At 41.8% G+C, this 17,954-nt stretch overlaps 1 protein-coding gene across 4 annotated transcripts in view; it reads left to right on the plus strand.

Annotated features, from left to right (window-relative positions):
* The first annotated feature begins 6,729 nt into the window (after window positions 1–6,729).
* Window positions 6,730–17,954, plus strand: part of SMAD1 (SMAD family member 1) — a 71,882-nt gene continuing 60,657 nt past the window's right edge. For 2 of the 4 annotated variants that reach the window (XM_057492023.1, XM_057492194.1), the window contains exons 1-2: window positions 6,768–6,905; window positions 7,896–7,997. The gene's annotated coding sequence lies outside the window, so the exon portion shown is untranslated. Of the gene's footprint in view, window positions 6,906–7,895; window positions 7,998–17,954 lie in introns of all 4 variants that reach the window. The other 2 variants (XM_036888933.2, XM_036888934.2) reach the window with 2 other exon arrangements.

Here is a 17,954-nt window from a genome sequence, read left to right on the forward strand (position 1 = left end):
TATTTAGTCCTTGTCCTTTTCTTTTTACTGCCTGGGATGCAGATGTGATGACTAGAGCTGCAGCAACTATTTTATAATCAACAATGAGGGAGAGGACAAGAAAATCACAGAGATCTTGGCCCTGACATCTTCGAGTTGCCTCACCACCCTGGGAATTACTATTTCTGATCTTCTTTTTACAAGAGACAAAATTAATTCCTTATTGCCTAAACCATTGTCATCTATGTTTTGTGTTAAAAGCAGCCAAAGCTAGCCCTTTAACTTGGACAAACTTGCCAATGGATGCAGACTTCGTGAAGAGAAATTGCATCCAGAAGTAAAACTGTTCAAGAATTTTTTCTGGAAATCAAATAGTTGTCAAAACTTTTAAAAACTGACCAATCCACCAAATATTTTGTTGGCATGAGTCTACATAAAGTACTTGACTTTGGAGGCAGTAATTCTAAGTACAGGACTATGAACATTAAGTGAAAAGAATATTGACTACCTTTATTGAACACATAAAATATATTAGATACCATGTTAAGCACTGCAGATGCATCAGCATAGCTGTGTGACCTTGGGCAAGTCACTTAACATCTTGCTGTTTCATTTTCCTCATTTACTAAATGCAGATAACATAATAGCAACATCATAGGGCTGTTTTGAAGGATACAGAAGTTAATAACATATGTAACATACTTAAAAACAATGCCTGGCAAATAGTAAACACTAAATAAGTGTTAGTGATTGTTATCATCATTATTGTTATTTCCTGCAAATAAAATATATCCCACAAATTAAAAAAATTATCATCAGTAGGTACTGATATTGCCAGAAGATGAAGATAATGGCATCTATCCCATAGGGAGGTTCTGAGACTTATAAGATGATGCCTCTCAAGTGTTTAACATTGTAGCATTGCAGTAAATGCTCAGTAAACCAGAGCTCTTTTGAGTTTGATATATAGCAGCACTTGAAAGAGGTTCTTCTATAGAGATTTGTGCCAAAATATTATGTTAGTGAGGAGAAAAAACTGGTCTTTTGTGGAAGAGAAGGCTAGTCATTACATGTGCTTCTCTATAATGTATTTATGCAGCCTGTGATATATGATTAATGGGTCAAAGGATGAGTGATATGTGACATGCAATACATACAAACCAACTGTATGAAGCACAGCACAAAGAAGGGAGCAGAGGAGACCTAGGGCTGAGGCTTCGGTATGGAAGAAAGAGAACTCTGAATTAGGAGATCCACAATTAGACCTGATTCTGCCATTTACTAGTTTTTTGACTTTGGACAGATAACTTAATTTTTCTAGACCTCATTTCCCTCATTTGATAAAATAAGAATTTTGAACTCAAAAAATCCATCCATCTCAGCTTTAAAAGCAATTTTGTTTATTTTTTAAATCTAGGAGATGATGTTGGACCTTAAAGAACAGGTTGAATTTTGAAAACTGGAGATGCTAGGATCATACACTAAATAGGAACAAAGGATATAATCTTTCCATGCTGTGGGGGGGAATACCATTGGAAATTTGCCAGGGTTTTCGTGGGAGTATGAAGAAGACCAGGCAGGAAATGTGGGTAGAGGTCCTAATTTAAAGAACCTTGGGTACCAGGCCTTGGAGTTAGAAGTTCATTGGGAAGCACTGCTAAAATATTGAACTTTGCTGAGCAGGGGATGACATGACAAAACATTCTCCTTAGGAGATTATTTCAGCCACGAGAATGATATGAGGGTCACCCAAGACATGGAGGCATGAGTCAAAGTAATTGCAGGCATGGGAAGGGAAGGACACGAGAGAGTTTGAAGAAGGGTATGAGTATTTATGGAAGGAATGAACCCATGCAAATGTCTCCCACGGAAACATCTCCGTGTAGGACTTACCTGGCATGGAGTAGACACGACAGTTTAGCAGTTTAGTGCAAGGCCATTCTTGGCGCAAACTGGGGTCTGAACATTTGTTCGGTGAATTTGGAAGCAACAGTTTGAACAATAGGTAGTGAACTTGTAAAATTAGGGATCACCTTTCATTAATAATAGGTGATTTAATGGAAGTTAGATGAGCAAAGAGAATGCTGTCAATATATTACATTTTGGGAGTTCAGTAGCACTAGTATTCAGGTTTTTGGAATAACAACATTAAAATTCCGTGTGACAGGAAAATGGGGGAAGGAATAGTCCTCAGAAGCCTGTGTCTGTATGCTGCAAATACTGCATGCCCCTGACTGGAAATGTGGTCCCACAGCATAATTCTGTGGAGCAAAGATTAGTGGATGTCCCACAGACTTCAGAAACTGTGGAAATTCATGCAAAGTTCTCCAAAATAGTTACCAGAAATTTTCCACATAGAACTTGGAGTATACAGACTATTAGGAAATGCTTAGAAAAACAGCTACCAACTTTTTGCAAATTTCTAGAATTTATTATTAAATCTGAAATTTGGACTTGAGAATGAGGGTGATCATGAAGAAGAACTATTATCATGAAGTGTGCTCTACTTTAAGGGAAACACCAACTGACTGTTCACAGTAGTTTGATGAGAGATTTATTCTTTCAGCAAATAGTTGAGTGTCTATTATGATAGTTCTGTGCCAGTTTGGGGCATGTAGTGGGGAACAAATGAGATGCAGTTCCCACCTCATATTACTTAGAAAGTTGGTCAGGTCTTCCCATGGATATTCAACAATATGCCTAAACACATTTATAACTATAAACAGCTGAAAGTTCTTCGGAGGAGAATGGGCAATGAGACGTAAGGGATGTCAACATCAAAAATTCATAATTTGCTCTGTTTTCCCCACCACAGTTATTACTGGAATATTCCTTTTTAATGTGAAGAATACCACCCCAGTGATCCTTAGAGGGCTCAATTCCAGGGAAACAGATTCACTTAAATCACGTAAGGAGCTGATAAACAAACCCTACATTATATTTATTTTTCTATTGAGTAGAGCCATCTTTTAAAATAAATTTTGGGGTTCATTTTTGTATATATAAAATTTGAAATAAATTTTAAGGGTTCTCATTACTGTAAATGGTAAGTAGTCGGTTTTTAAAAATAGCTTAATTGATTTGCTTTCAGTTCCTCAATACCTCCTTCTCTGTGAGGACCTTGTCTTCCTCCCTACCTCAGCTGCCCACTTTCTCTGGCCACGCTGCTAGATCTTGGCATTACCCCAGCACCAGGATTTTAGCGTTCCCTTCTCAGACTGTTCTCCAGTTTTCGGGGGTGGTTCCCAACCCCAGCAATGCTTAGACCCCACTGGGACCTTCAGTGCATTAATCTTGTCACCTTTCCATTGCCCTCTGCTCCTTTACACCCTCACCTCCCTCTTTATCACAGTCCCCTATGGTCCTCCCCCTGCCTACACCCACTGCTCTCTAACCTTCTTTACCTCCATCACACCCACCTGAAAAACCCCAGTTCTGTGCCCCTAGGCTGATGAGGTTGGAGAAAATCCCCAGCCATGCTGACTGGTCTTGCTTTGAATTCATGACCATTAACCTCAAATGGGCATTTAATAGCATTGCCTGGCAATCCTACCACATTTCCTTAGTTCATTTGCTTTCAGAGTCTCCCAGAAGATAACCGTCTCCCCTCTGCTCCTCTGTCTTCCAACTTCCAACGTCTCTTCCACGCTCACCATTCTCAGAAAGTAGGGCTCATGGCTATTTCACCAACATAAGAGAAGCAATGAGAAGAGAACATCCCTGTGCTCCCACCTTGCCAGCTGCCAGCCCGTGGGTGCCTAGACCCCCGCACCCTGCCTTCCCTCCTGTGGCCAGCTTCTCCCAGCTTCGCACTAGCCTCGGGGCCCCTCCCTGAATGGGTGAAGAAGATTAGTTTCAGGGTCTTTGCTTTTGTTCTTCCCTCTGCTTGGGAGGTTGGAAACCTTCCCTCACCCCACCCCCACGCCGATCATGTGACATGCCCCCTCTCTTCCTTCAGGACATCTTGGCAGTGAGGTTTAGTCTGCCCCTGTGGAAATAGCCACCACCCCAGGCACAAACCTCTTATCCTGCTTTTCCAACCCATGTACCACCACCCAGCATATTTGTGTATTTATTTATTATTTGTCTTCCTTGATGAGACAGATATCTATACATTTCGTTTACCACCATATCCCCTGTGACTACAACCGGGCTTGTTTCATTCATTCATTCATCAGGTTTTTAATGATCTCCTATCAGTGCCAGACACTGCTCTAGGCATTGAGAGGATAGCGATGACAAGAACAAACCCTAAATTCCACTCTTGGCTAAGTAAATTGTTAGGTAGTGATAAGTGAAACATTCACAGCCCAGCAGGGGCCATAGAATGTGTGCGTTTGGGAGGGATGGGTGAAATTTTATCTGGAGTGGCCAGGGTAGGCTTCCTTGAAAGGGGAACATTATAGTGAAGACCTGAGGCAAGTGGGGAGCCGGCCATGTAGACACTTGTGGGAAGGCCTTTCCAGGGAGGAAACAGCTCGGGCAGAGGCCCTGAGGTGGGAGTGTGCCCAGGTTATTTCAGGACTTGTGTGGAGGCCAGGGAGACCTGAGGAAGTGAGCAAGGGAGAGTAGGAGACCAGGTCAGAGTGGTAAAGGAGGACAGGAAGGAAAGCTCATGTAGGGTCTTCTGCACATTTGGGGAACTTTCATTTTGAGTGAAATAGGGAGCAAAGGAAGGATTATTTTTGATACGTGATATGGATATACAACCATACTCAAGTTTTCACAACTGCCCTAATAATGTCCTGTAAAAAAAAGTATCCAATTTTTATTACCATTTGTGCAAGGGGCAAAATCAAATTTCAGAACATGTGTAGTTCAATAATTATCATTTGAGGCTCCTACGACTTCACAAAGAAAGGTCATCTCTAGGTTAAAAAATACATACAGTTTTGTAATGTCATTTTATAGTTACCTCCCCAATCCTGGATTTAATCAAGGATCATACACTGCATTTAGTTGTCATGCCTTTTTAAAATTCAGCTTTGTTGAAATAAAATTCACATACCATATAATTTACCCACTTAAAGTGTACGATTCAGTGGCTTTCAGTATGTCCAGAGTTGTGCAACCATCACCACAAACTAAGCTTAGAACTTTTCATCATCCCCCCAAAAAACCCCAAGACATTTAGCTATCAAACTCCTCCTACTCCCTTCCCACCCCACCCCCAGATTTCCCATTCCTCCAAACATAGGCAGGCACCATTCTACTTGCTGTCTGTATAGATTTGCCTCTTCTGGATATTTCATATGAACAGAAGCATACAAATATGTGCCTTTTGAGTCTGGCTTCTTTCACTTAGTATCACGTTTTCAAGGTTCATCCATGCAGCACATGTCCGTACTTCATTCTTTTTATGACTCAGTAATGTTCCATTGTATGGATATAGCACATTCTATTTATCAAGGGTTTTGAGGAGGGTTTTGAGGAGACAAGTGACCTGATCGGAGTGGCACTTAACAACGCTCACTCTAGCTGTTGTTCCAAGGGAACAGAGAATGGTGAACTGTATCAAATGCTGCTTTTAGGGAAAATAAGATAAGCCCAGAGAATTGGCCAGTGAATGCTCAAATAGTTCAATGAGGAAACTGGCAGAAATACTCATAATTTTTAAACCACATTTTACCTGTTTTATGGGATTTGTTGCATTTCCTTTGAATACTTAAACATGGGATGCAGAAATAAGTTAATAAATTAGAATTTAAAATGGAATGTGGACATGGAGCTGTACATGAATAAATGGAGAGTACCGTTAATTTACCTCCGTCTTTGATTTTTTATTTACATCAGTGGTAATGATTCTTTTGGTTGTGAAGTGCATTCCTCAGAATAATTATTTGTCTCTAAACATAGCTCAACATTATGATAACTATTCATGAGTTCATGCCAGCTTTCAGAGAGCTGGCCAACAGAAAAATTAATTCTTACAAAAAGATATTTTCAATGTCTCTGCAGATCAGGTAGATGCGAGCTAGTTTGTTTTCATTTGGGGGGGTTGCTGGCATCATCTAATGATTGTAAAAAAATTGGTTTCATTGATGCCACAATGAAATTTCAATATGATTATTTCGAACAACAAGGTAACCCTACTGGAATCATTAGATCTCGAACCGGCACAAAACACTTGCACTAGTTCAGGGTTTGGTATAAGCACATACAATAGTTACTTGGCTATCGATTCTGAGTATATGCAACTTCTGGGGCATGCAAATCATAGGGTAGGAAGTGAAGGGCAATGAAAACTAGCCATAAAAAGGCGAGCTTCGAGAGACAATTGTCAAAAATGCGCTCCACGTTTATAGTACGGTTCGGTGGGCGCGGTGGACGTGTTGCTCAACATTTCACAAAATGCACACTGCATGCACACTGAACTTCACTTGCAGATAATGCACTGAGTCCGCTGAGCCCTGATTGAAGGAAGAGGGGGGAGAAAAGTCAGGACCCGCCGCGTTGTTTTTCTCCTTAGAATAAATGGGGCGTGGGGCTGGCGGCGGCGGGTGGGGAGGAGGCTGGGCTCGCTCTCCCGCGCCGACCCGGTGCCCGGCTGCGGCGCGCTCGCGTTGGCCCGGCCGGGAATTTGGAGAGGATCCCTGGTTGCGCGGCGGCGGCGGCGGCGGCGGCGCGCGGGTGCGCGTGCGAGCGAGCGAGCGGGCGGGCGGGCGAGTGCGCTGGTATTGGCAGCCGAGGAGTGGAGGCTGGGCGGCCCCGACTCCCTGACGCCAGCGCGACCAGATCAATCCTGGCTCCGGGAGCGAGCGGGCGGGCGGAGGAAGCAGAGGCCGAGCGGCTCAGCCGGGCCGAGGCGCGGGCAAGGACCCTGCGAGCGCAGCGCTGCTCAGCGCCCGGCCGGCCGGACCGGGGCCGCGGGACGCCGCTCGCCCGGCCACTCGTGCGCTCGCGCGGAAAGGCGCACCGCCAACCCGGTAAAATGAAACAGACCCGAACCCAACTTTCTCCCCTGCCTCGTCCCCGCCCTCCGCGCGGCGCCCTGGGCTTACAGCGCCTCCGCCGCCTGTGCTGGGGCGGCCGCGCGGCCGCGGCGGGCAGGGGGCTCTTCCCGCGTGGGCGGACCGGCTCCCCCGCACCCCCCATGATGGCGCCTCCCGGCCGCCCGGAGGAGCGGACCTGCTGCCGCCTCCTCCCCCTCGCCCAGCCGGCCAGGCAGGGCCGGGCCGGGCTTCCCCTCGCGTCTTTGTTGGGTCTGCGGAGGGGAAGCCGCGCTCCTCGGCCGCGAGCCTCGCCCCGGGCCCTGCCCGCGGCGGGCCGTTCCCTGCCGCCCTCCCCTCCACCCGCAGCCCGGCCGGGGCCCCTCCGCGCGGCCCGGGCGGCCCCTACGGGCGTCGGAGGGCATCTCCGGCGCTGCCCTGCGGGCGCTCGGCGCCTCGCGGAGCCCGTCCCGACGCGGGGGACGCCCGGCGCCCCGGGCCTCTCCGCGTCCCGCGCGGGTTCCCTTCTCAGCCCCAGGGAGCGTCTTGGGGGGTCGAGGTCAAGGGAAGTTCGCACCGAAATTCCCAATTTACTCCAAGGTTTGGCGGCGGCGCGTAATTTTTTTTTTTCCTCTTCCGCCTACACCCCCTGCGTCTCCGAGTGTCGTCTCATTCCTTTCCCTTCACTGGATTCGGTTGCCTCACTGCGTGTGTGTGTGTGTGTGTGTGTGTGAGTGTGGGTTCGCTGCCGAGCAGCCGTTCGTGTACTCTGCTCCCTGTCTTTGTTGGTTTTCCTCGGGGTTGTTTCTGTAGGAAAGTGGGGGTGGTGGGTATCGGAGAGACCGACGTGGGCTGGCTTTTCTAGTTGCTTAATACATATGCAGACTTAAAGGGAGAGCGTTTCCTTGAAGTGCTTTAGGAAGGGAGGGGAACAACTGCCTGCCGGATCTTACAGACACTGGAGCTGCGGCTTTTGTTTATTTTGAGGCGCATACAATTTTTAAATACACCGTGCAAGATAACCAGCAAGGCGCTTCCCCTCCGATCACTGAGGCGCGTTTCAGAACCATCTGAGAAAGCATCGTTTTCGTGAGTGCTTTGACAGCCGGCCTTTCTCTTTCCCCCTATGTTCTCTCCATTGCATCTGAAGTTTCAAAGTGTGTGGAATGATACAGAAGTTGCACGATTTCTCTGTGTCTTGCTGTTGCTGAAACTCTTAGCAGCAAAATCCCAGAATACCTTTATTTCAAAATAAATTTCTCCCTCTGATTGCCCTGTCGTGGACAGCCTGCCTGCGCTCAGTAATAATAAAATGAGAAAATTGTTCTCTGCCAGCACTGATTTTTCTACCTTTTTATAATTACCACATGTTTTATTGGAGGTAGGCGAGCTATTCTGGAACTACTAGTTAAGAAGAATCGAGGCAGAATCAATATCCACTGCCCCGGCACTTTGAATTAGTATAAATATTTCCCATCCGTGTTATTTTGATGTAGGTGCCAGGCCTAAATATGCTGTACTGATTAAAGTGTAGTCCCATCTCTCTCCCTCATTCCCATTTGCAGTTATTTGATATTTCTGTGCAGGTGGTGTACATTTGTACACCAGTTCTTAGGAATTGTGTACAATTCTTAGGAAACTGTAACCAGAGTTGTGAAGAGATGATTTTCTAGATGTGGGTTATGCCACAGCTTTTAGAGGATCCAGGCAGGATCTGGTTTCTTCTGAGGGTAGGGATTTGTCCTTGATTTAGTTTTGAACCCTCCAACCATAGGTATGTAACCAAATACATTTTTCCTTTTTTCAGTATCCTTTGGTTTTATACCCTTGAAGAAGAGCTGGTGATCTTTTGTATTTCAGAGAAGGGACAGTTTTTAGGCAATTTAAAATGGTAACCTCTTACACCTCTTGGAATTTAAGTAATGTTTCCTGCTAAGTCCATCAAAGCCTTAAAAAGAAGTTCTTATTTTCCTAAATACATTTATCAGTTAAAAATTAAATTTCAATTTGTAGTTTTGATTTCTAGTACTTCTGGGTTAATATAAAATTAATAACTTGGTTAGACTGGAAAAAGAATGAATTTAAATGATTAAATGAAGATATTTAAGCCGCAGTCGCCTCCATAATCAAGGCCAAGTTGTGTGTGTATAAAAGATCTCATTTGTGTAGTCTTACAAGGCTAATGGAGGCATCACTGAGGCTTTATAAATAATGTAAGTTGTGTATAATGTAGAGTCTCTAGAGACGGCAGAGAAAGCATCATTACCAGCCTTTTCAACCTGCTTGAGATCTTAAATTGATTTACAGCACTGAACTGGTGCAAAATGATACATCAGGATGACATGGGGTCAGCCTGTAAAAGTCTATGATGTCAGCCTATTAGTTCAGTCATCATAATTAAACCATATTACAGGGGCAGCTAAGCAGGAGTCTGGCGTTATACTTCAGATATGGATGGTACATGGATTTTGTTTGTAGTGGAAAGGCCAAATGGCCAGGAATACGTATTTCTGAAAGAGGGAAAAAGCTTTGTGAACCCTTGATTTTCTGAAAAAAATTGAAGTTAAATGTAGGGATGTTCAGTGTACATTGTCTGAGAAGATTTCCATTTGGTAGCGGAGACATAGCCACTTAGGCGGTGCTGATATAAGGACCTTTGCAGCTCTGATCAGTGTACTGACTCATGCTGGGAGCTTGAATTTAACTTGGCCTCAGGGACCTTCTAAAATATCAGAGGACCACATACTCTTATCTCTGTTCCTTTCATTAGCACTGGGTTGCACTGTATTGATGTATCAGCTGACATGTTATTTAACTAGTTATAGTTACCAGATCTCCACTGAAAACGTTTTGAGCATATGAACAACTCAGGGAAAGAAGACCCTTGCTTTTTGCTTAAATTTCTGTCAGTTAATTTATGGGTCATCTAGAGCTCTGCTGTCCAACAAGTCAGCCATAGCCACATGTGGGTATTTAAATTTAAATTAATTAAAAATTTAAAAAATGCTTCTTCTCAGTAGCACCAACCCTACCTGTGGCTAGTGGCTGCCATTGGACGATGAAAGTAGAACATTCCATGAGCACAGAAGGTCCTGTTGGACAGTACTGCTCTACAGCCTTTACCTACCTCTCCTCTTCCTCCCTTTCTCTTCATCTTTCAGCTTCCTCTTTGCTCATTACCTCTACTAATGAGTTTGTGGGTTCAAGGAAGAAAGAAATAGATCAATTACATTTGCTACTTAGTAGCTGCTCTTGTTAAAATAAAACACATTTTTGGAAGTCACAGTTGAAGTACTGGATAAAATGAGGTTGACTTTTCTATGGAGCATATTTATCACAGATCCTAATTTGAGTTAGAGCTTTGGATAGGAGAAATCATGGTAGCTAATTTTTTCTGAGTTTTTACTGTGTGCTTGTAATGAATATTCATATCTCATTGAAGCTTCAAAACTTAACGTGTATTGTCAATACCATAATTTTCAGGTAAAGAAACTGAGTTCACAAGTGATTCAGTGTCTTGCCTCAGGCTACACAACTAGTGAGTGTGGTTTACAGTCTTAGCTGGGGTATAAACAATGCAGTCTGACTCTAGAGCCTCACTGTTTTCTAACTATATTTTTTCTTTCTTTTCTGTCTACAATACCCAAATAATCACTGTTCTGCTGGGTTTTACCATTCCAGTTTACGCATGACTTTGCTTTTCTTTTTTAGGCCTTAAGACAAATTCGCCCTTCGCTGTGCTTTTCTGAACTATCTTCCATTGTCCTCTTTTAAGTGCTTAAGAAACATAATATTAATACCTATCTAAGCAGAACACAACTGGAAGTATAAATCTCACATAAAAGTAAGGCATTTCAAAGCCATATTAGTTTTATCTCTGCTTTTCTGAAGAATCCCTGCCTCTTTCCTCTTGTGTTGTTCTTGTAATGTCACAAGCTGCTACACCTGAAGAGGGAAGTCCTAGTAGTAGTTCAGTTTATTTCATCAAAACTAGTCTTTCCTTAGCTGTTAAACACAGCACCTTGAGGTAAAAATAATTCATTGCTAATTCTGGAAATTTTTTTTTCTCACATTTAATGTCTACTTTTGTGTAGTCTTAACAGTTTAGTTGTTCTTTTTAAAAAATTTTTTTTTCTTAAGGTATTATTGATACACACTCTTATGAAGGTTTCACATGAAAAAACATTGTTACTACATTTACCCATATTATGAAGTCCCCACCCATACCCCAATGCAGTCACCGTCCATCAGTGTAGTGAGATGCCACAGATCCACTATTTGCCTTCTCTGTGCTACAAGTTCAGTTGTTCTTAACATTTTTTCCCCTTCGGTCAGGGATGAAACTGTGGGTCCTACGTCTTCTCACTCCCACTTTCCAATCCAAAAATGTCTGTGTTCCTTGGTGTGTTTGTGTGTACACTTAAGTACCCAAATTGCGTGGCATTTCAGGACAGCCATGGAACTGCCTTGCTGAGTATGTTCATAAACGTTACGATTTGTAACTTCCTTTATGGAAAATGGAGGTATTTAGTGTTAAAAGCTGCTTTCAAGATTTTCTAGTCCTATTGGCTCCTATCAAATCGGACAATCTAAGGCCCAGAGAAAATAACCAACTTGCCTAAAGTCACCCCTCTAGTGCCTGGAAGAGGGAAAGCCAGAATTTGGATCGGTTTTTATTGTTGTTGAGTTTTTGTTTTTTCCAGCCACACTTGCTGTGTTCCTGAGGCTTTTGATCTGAGCATATACAGTATAATTTGGGGAGGGAAGGAAGAATTTCTTGGCATCATACTGACTTTTTGTACCTAACATTGTTTGAGCTGATCAGGAGTCAAGTCTGACAACCTCGGAGCAATGTTTTTTACAGATGAAAATTAATGTTTTTTAAGAAATGGAAAGAAAAGCCCTGCGTCTAATTTAATCATTGGGACCTTACTAGAAAATGGAAGATCAAGAGTGTACGAAGTTCAGTTAAACCAGGCAGTTCTGCTATATGAATCTCGTCTTTTGATTCTTAAAAAACAGCACATTCCTAACCAAAAGCTAAAAGTTTGGGGTATTTAGGGAAGGAGCTGGGGATATTAGGGAGTGAATTGGAAAAGTCTGAGGAGAAAAAGGATAAATTAAATACAAAAAGGTAGAGAAATTTGATGCTAAGTCATAAAATGACTTTAAGGCTAATGAAATATTCTTCATAATTTTATTTCCATATGTGGTTTTACTTCCTCCGTCTCTCTCTCTCTCTCTCTCACTACTGGATTACCAGTTTATTACAAAGGATTCAACTCGGGAACAGCCAGATAGAACAAACACATGGGGCAAAGCAGGGGAAAATGGCACGAGCTTCCATGTCCCCTCCACATGTTCTACTCTCCCAGCACCTATGTGTGGGGAGTCTGGTTTTACTTTTTGGTACCAAGACTAGAATGGCATGCTTGGTAAAAAATAGGTTCGTGTCATCTTTGCCTCAAAGTGAAATCTTTTTATATTCCTTTGCTACTGTTACCTGGTAGTGCGAGTATTTAGTCTAATTTGGTGGTCTGTCATCTGTTTTGTAGGAAAAAATACCTGAAATATTTTTAACACTTGTTCTGAAGTAACTTTTGGTGCATTTTTAAGGTGGTGTCAGTTTTAGAGATGTACAGCGAGCCTAGGTAACATTTACGGCTATTGGTGGCTGGCTTAAAGAATCAAGCAGGCTCTGTGGATATCATTTGCATAAGGAAAGCTGTGTCTCAGATGGAAAAAGCCAAAATTTTATAAATAGTTCAACTCCAGTGACTACATCAGAGGTTTAGGAAGGTACTGGGAAGAGTTTTTATCTGTTTTGAGCAGTTTAATATCTTTGTGGTTTTTGTTATTAGATAAAATCAGAACTTTAGAGAAAACTCCTTGAAAATAAAGCATCAAACTTTCTAAGGTTTGAGGGAGTCCTTACCTGGTGATTCTCCCAAATCTGCTCTGTCCCTGGTGTTCAGGTAAGGATCCTTATTCCCTTGTAAGAACCCAGGTCTATGGTGTGTTGGATTGGTTTCTTAACTAATTTTCTTGAGACAACAAGCATGCATTTAAAGAAGGAACACATACGCAAAGGTTGATTAAATATATGCTTTTTGAGCTCATGAAGTAAATAATCACGGTGCCATGTTTGCAAAGAGGAAAATAGAAGGGTCTCACTATTGATTCAAAAATATATTTATGTACATAATTTTAAAATGCTTTATTAGTAGATTTCTCTTAAGTTTAGCGTAGTCATACTATAGTATTTTTTTCCTGTAATCTCAGTTATGGTATAGGTACTCAAGATGTTCGTTGGTTTTTCTCTTCTTGCCTATCTTTTGTGGTTTCTTTGTGGTGTGCCTATGCTGAGTAGAAGTATTTCAGCCCTTTATAGCTTTTTTCTTTCATTTTCAAACACCACAGGGAGAAAGGGAACTAATTATCCTTCTGCTATTTAATTAGGCATTAAATTAAGGCATTATTTAGTTAGCTAAATGCAAGATCTTTTGTTTGTTTAGATTGGAAGAAAGTATGTCTTTTTGATGGAGGAGGAATATTAAATATATTCTTATTTGATAATTTTCATGTAGTACTGTAATGAGTACATGTTCATTTATTCCATGGATATTCTGAGTGACTGAATAATTAGAAGACACACACAAATGGAATACTAAATGCAACAACATTGTGAGAGTTGTAGCAAGTTGTATGGACAACTCATAGGAGGACCACTGTGGTGTGGAAGGACATGTGGGTCTGCACAGGTAGGCGGGGGAGAGAGTCTAGGCAGAGTAGCTGAGTGGAAGGCTAGGGAGGAAAGCATGAGTGTTGAGGGTATCTACACCAGCACTGTCCAGTAGAACTTTCTGCAGTGATGGAAATGTTCTGTATCTATGTTGTCCAATACAATAGCCACTAGCCGAAAGTGGCTGCTGAGCACCTAAAGTGTGGCTAGTGCAACTGAGGAGAACTGCACTTTTTAATTTTAATAAATTTATGTTTAAATAGTCGCCTGTGGCTGTCATAGTGGACAGCACAGATCTACAGCCCAGTGAGCAGCGCTGCCTGACCACAGCAGGTGTTTCTGATGCAGCCCTATAGGAAGTGGTGGCAGAGATGTTCTGTGTTCTGGAAGGTGAAGTTGGGGGTGAGATTTGAGGACCTTAGAGTTCCAGGTTTTAAGGAAGCATTGCGAAGTCACTGAAGGTGTTGGAACAGCAATTTGGATTGGAGTTGGGGTAGAACCCTGATGCTAAGAGATGAACAAGAAAACTGTTTGAATTATTGATGTACTGTAAGATGGGTTTTGTGACCAAAGAAAACACTTGGTGGTTATTTGGCTATAGGGGGATGGGAGGGACATGTCAGAGATTTCTTAAGTTTACAGCTTGAGTGGCTGGAAAATTAATAAATAAAGCCTTCACTTAAGAATAAGGAAAAACTTGTTGTAGAAGGAGTGAGGATTGTGCAAATGATGAATTAGAATTGACATGTTGAGTTTAATGTAGGTTATCCATGTAGAAGTATTCTTTAAGCAAGTTGAAGATACATACCTAAAGCTCAGGGGAGTGCTCCGAGCATTCAGTATAGATTCCCAGCAGTCATACCCTGGCAATGATGGTTGACTTCTAAGAGTGGATGGGTATCCTGAGAGAACCAAGAAGGAGAAAGCTGGTGGGGTTGAATTTTCCACTGAAGCCCACAATTAGGACTTAGTAGAAGGGAGAGGCATATTTTAAAAGTAGACAAAAAAAGAAACTGAAAGAAAGGTGTCAGGTCACAGGAACCATGAAACCAGGAAGCCAAGGGAAGAGAGAGATTCCAGAAGTAGGTTCAGAGGGGGAGATGTATGGCTCATGGTGATGCAGAGAAGGTCAGGTAACCATGTCAATGCAACGGAAGTGAAGAGACCAAATTATGTTAAGAAATGAGAGATGATATATGCTCTCGTGTGACTTATGTTTCAGAATGGTAAGTCCTCTTCATTTTGTAAGATTGAAAAAAGTCAGTGGGCAGAGAACAATTAAAGATGATAGTGACCTGCAGCACATGTGACAAAACGCTAACCATGGTAGGGAAGGAGAGTTGTCTGAGAAAGCAGAATAGGGTCCAAGTTAGAAGAAAGCAGATGACAGAGCTCATGCCAGCTTGTCCTGATGTTCCCAGTAGTGTGGGAGGAACCCTCCTTCATTGGGGTGGTGAGATGGGGGAATCCACAAGTGGTATTGGAAGTTTAAGAACAATGGGAAAGTCCTGGAAGAATCACCAAAGGCAGTGTGCCAAGGGAATCTATGGGAAATTCAAAGTCTAAACAGCGGCTGTGAGGCTTGAGGGAAGTTTGATGTGGCTGTAGAGAAGACTAGGTAATTGTTACTTCCTACTTCCTAGTGTAACTTGGTGACCTGATAATAAGTTTGGAGATAAATGTTGGTAGAGAAGATTGGGCCTAGAGATAGCAAGTCAGTTAAGAGATAAGGCTTTAGAGTAACTGCCTGGGTTTAAGACCAAGCCCCAGCACTTTACTTTTGGGAACACTACCATTTACTTCTGTACCTCCCTTTTCCTCATGCTAAAAATAGAGATAATAGAATCAGTTTTAGGATTGATAGTAAGATGAAATGAGTTATACTGCCGTATTTCATCTAGCCTAAGATACTGCTAATTCTAAAACATTTCATGCACTACTGAGGAAAAACTGTCAATTAGACATGACTTAACCATTGATGGTAAATTTCCTGTTTGTTAAAATGTGAGAGAGGGGAGGAGTATCTTAATGGTCAGTGAAGGACGGATATACATAAAGGATTTAACGTAGGACCTGGCGCATCTTCAGCATTCAGAAGATGTTAGCTATTCATAAAAATCAATGTGATATTAGAGTCTAGAATGTTAATGAGAGCAATATCAAATCCAATCTAGATAAGGGGGTCACAGGTTATAAGTAGTCTTAATGGCCTAAACAGAGATGAATTAAGCAATGGGAATCCTGGTAGTGAAATTGTGAAATACCAAGTTTGGGAATTTGTAGATGGAGCATTTCCCTGACAATTGTAGATAAATGTTTCTAAGAAAAATACAGTAATTGGACTAAGAGAAGAGTGCACTTTAATAATTTAAAGAAGTTACATAAATTGCCCAGAGCTTTTAAAAGTAAGTTTCTGAATTTATCTGTGGCTTTTATTATAGTATTCGTTAGTGTTTAAAAATGTTTTTTATTGTACTTGATATACAGTCTATTGGTTTCAGGTGTACAACATAATTGACATTATGAAATGCTCACCATGGTAAGTGTAGTTACCATCTGTCACCATACAGAGATATTACAAAGTTATTGGCTGTATTCCCTGTGGTATACTTTTCATCTCTGACTAAAATTTTTTTCCGTTGGAGTAATACTTGCTCAGTGCAGAAGGATTCTGGCTTGGATTCTTATTAAAGCATCAGAAGGAAAGAAGGAGATTGATTTGTACCATTTCATCAAGAAATGAGAGATGTAATAGCCAGCTAAGGAGCCCTTCTAAACATGACTTCAAAGACAGAAATCATATAAAGGAATATTCTTTAGATTGACAGCATTTATGTGACCAAACCCACACTTAAAATGACCAAACACCTACCCAAGACACAACCTTCCGGGTAACAAAGTTGCAACAAGTTACTGTTCTTTGTAAGAAACCTTGTAAATCAATAGGAATACACCACCCCAATAGAAAAATTGGTAAAGGACAAGCAATTCACAAACAAATGAAATGGAAACTACTGATTAACATAAAATGTTTTGTGGTATCCTGTATCAGATTCCTTATTAGAATGGAGATGATGTCACCTCTTTTACATCATTGTGTCACTCTTTGTGGACCCAAAAGTATCAGTCTGGGAAAACTGGGCTAGTCTCATTGAAGCCAAAATTTCCCAGCTGCCTAAGAGAAGCTGGAGTTAAAAGAAGTACCATGTGTATATGAGCTGGGGTTTTAAGACACAAGCCTCCATCCCATTTATTTGATGTTACCCTACTCTTCCCCATGACGTGATTTTGGGCTGGGAGTCTCCTAATTAGTGTTAATCTTCCCAGCCATTTAGGGGCTATCAGTTACACAGTTGCCCAATGAACTGGCATGATTGATGAGCCTTAAAGACACCAGTGCTTCATAGAGCACATCAAAATGTGTCTTTTTCTATCATCCCTGAGTTGCAGTAGATTTTATTTAGAGTGGCATTTCCTTATTCATGAGAGACAGTGATGATCTTGGAATATGGTTTTGATTATTGAGATGGATTAGTTCATAAGGTATTAAAGTGAGAAAAGTTTTCCCACATATTAAATGCTCTTATAAACGGAGAAACATTTAAAGAGGCATCAGCATTTAATTTCCAAGATTTTTCTCTTAAGGCTAATAGGGATCATGGGTGTAAAAAAGGCTATTCACATGCCGCCCTTAAGGGAAACATCTGCTGGTTATCGGGATCCTTACCTAATGGAAGTACACTCAAGGCCTTACTTCAGCATTGAGTTCTTACGTAGCCGCTAGACAGAATTTGTCAGCATCTTCTGCTTCACCATCGCCTTTCTTTTAAATCATCTGTAAATATTTCAAAGATGGGGGGGAAAGGCTTTTAGATCTCATCCACAGGCTCACCATGTGGCCTGTTACCATCTCAGCCCCATCCTTCAGTCCTTTCTGAGTGACCGTGACTGGGAATAGAGACTGTAGTTGCATTGGTCTGACTTGTCTTTCAAACTTTTTAAGCTAAGTTGGAGAGGGAGGATGGGCATCTGAAAAATGGGTCTTAATTTTATCAAAGACGGTAACTTCATGAAAGGGAATAATAATGATGTGGTGAATATTGCTTTAAAAACTGCATATAGGGCTCAGGACTGCTGATTGTATATAGCTTGCCATCTCATCTATTACAACTTCTTGTTTTACTTTTTACCCATGGCTGATTATGCAGTCTCATGTCATTAAAAAGAACCTCTTTATTTTCTCTGTATTCATGTTTGTGTGCTCAGGATTTGTATTTAGTTTGTTCAAGCTTGAGGGAATGTTT

The sequence above is a fragment of the Manis pentadactyla genome, chromosome 1 (genome assembly GCF_030020395.1).
Source record: "Manis pentadactyla isolate mManPen7 chromosome 1, mManPen7.hap1, whole genome shotgun sequence".
In the NCBI taxonomy this organism is placed as follows: Eukaryota; Metazoa; Chordata; class Mammalia; order Pholidota; family Manidae; genus Manis; species Manis pentadactyla.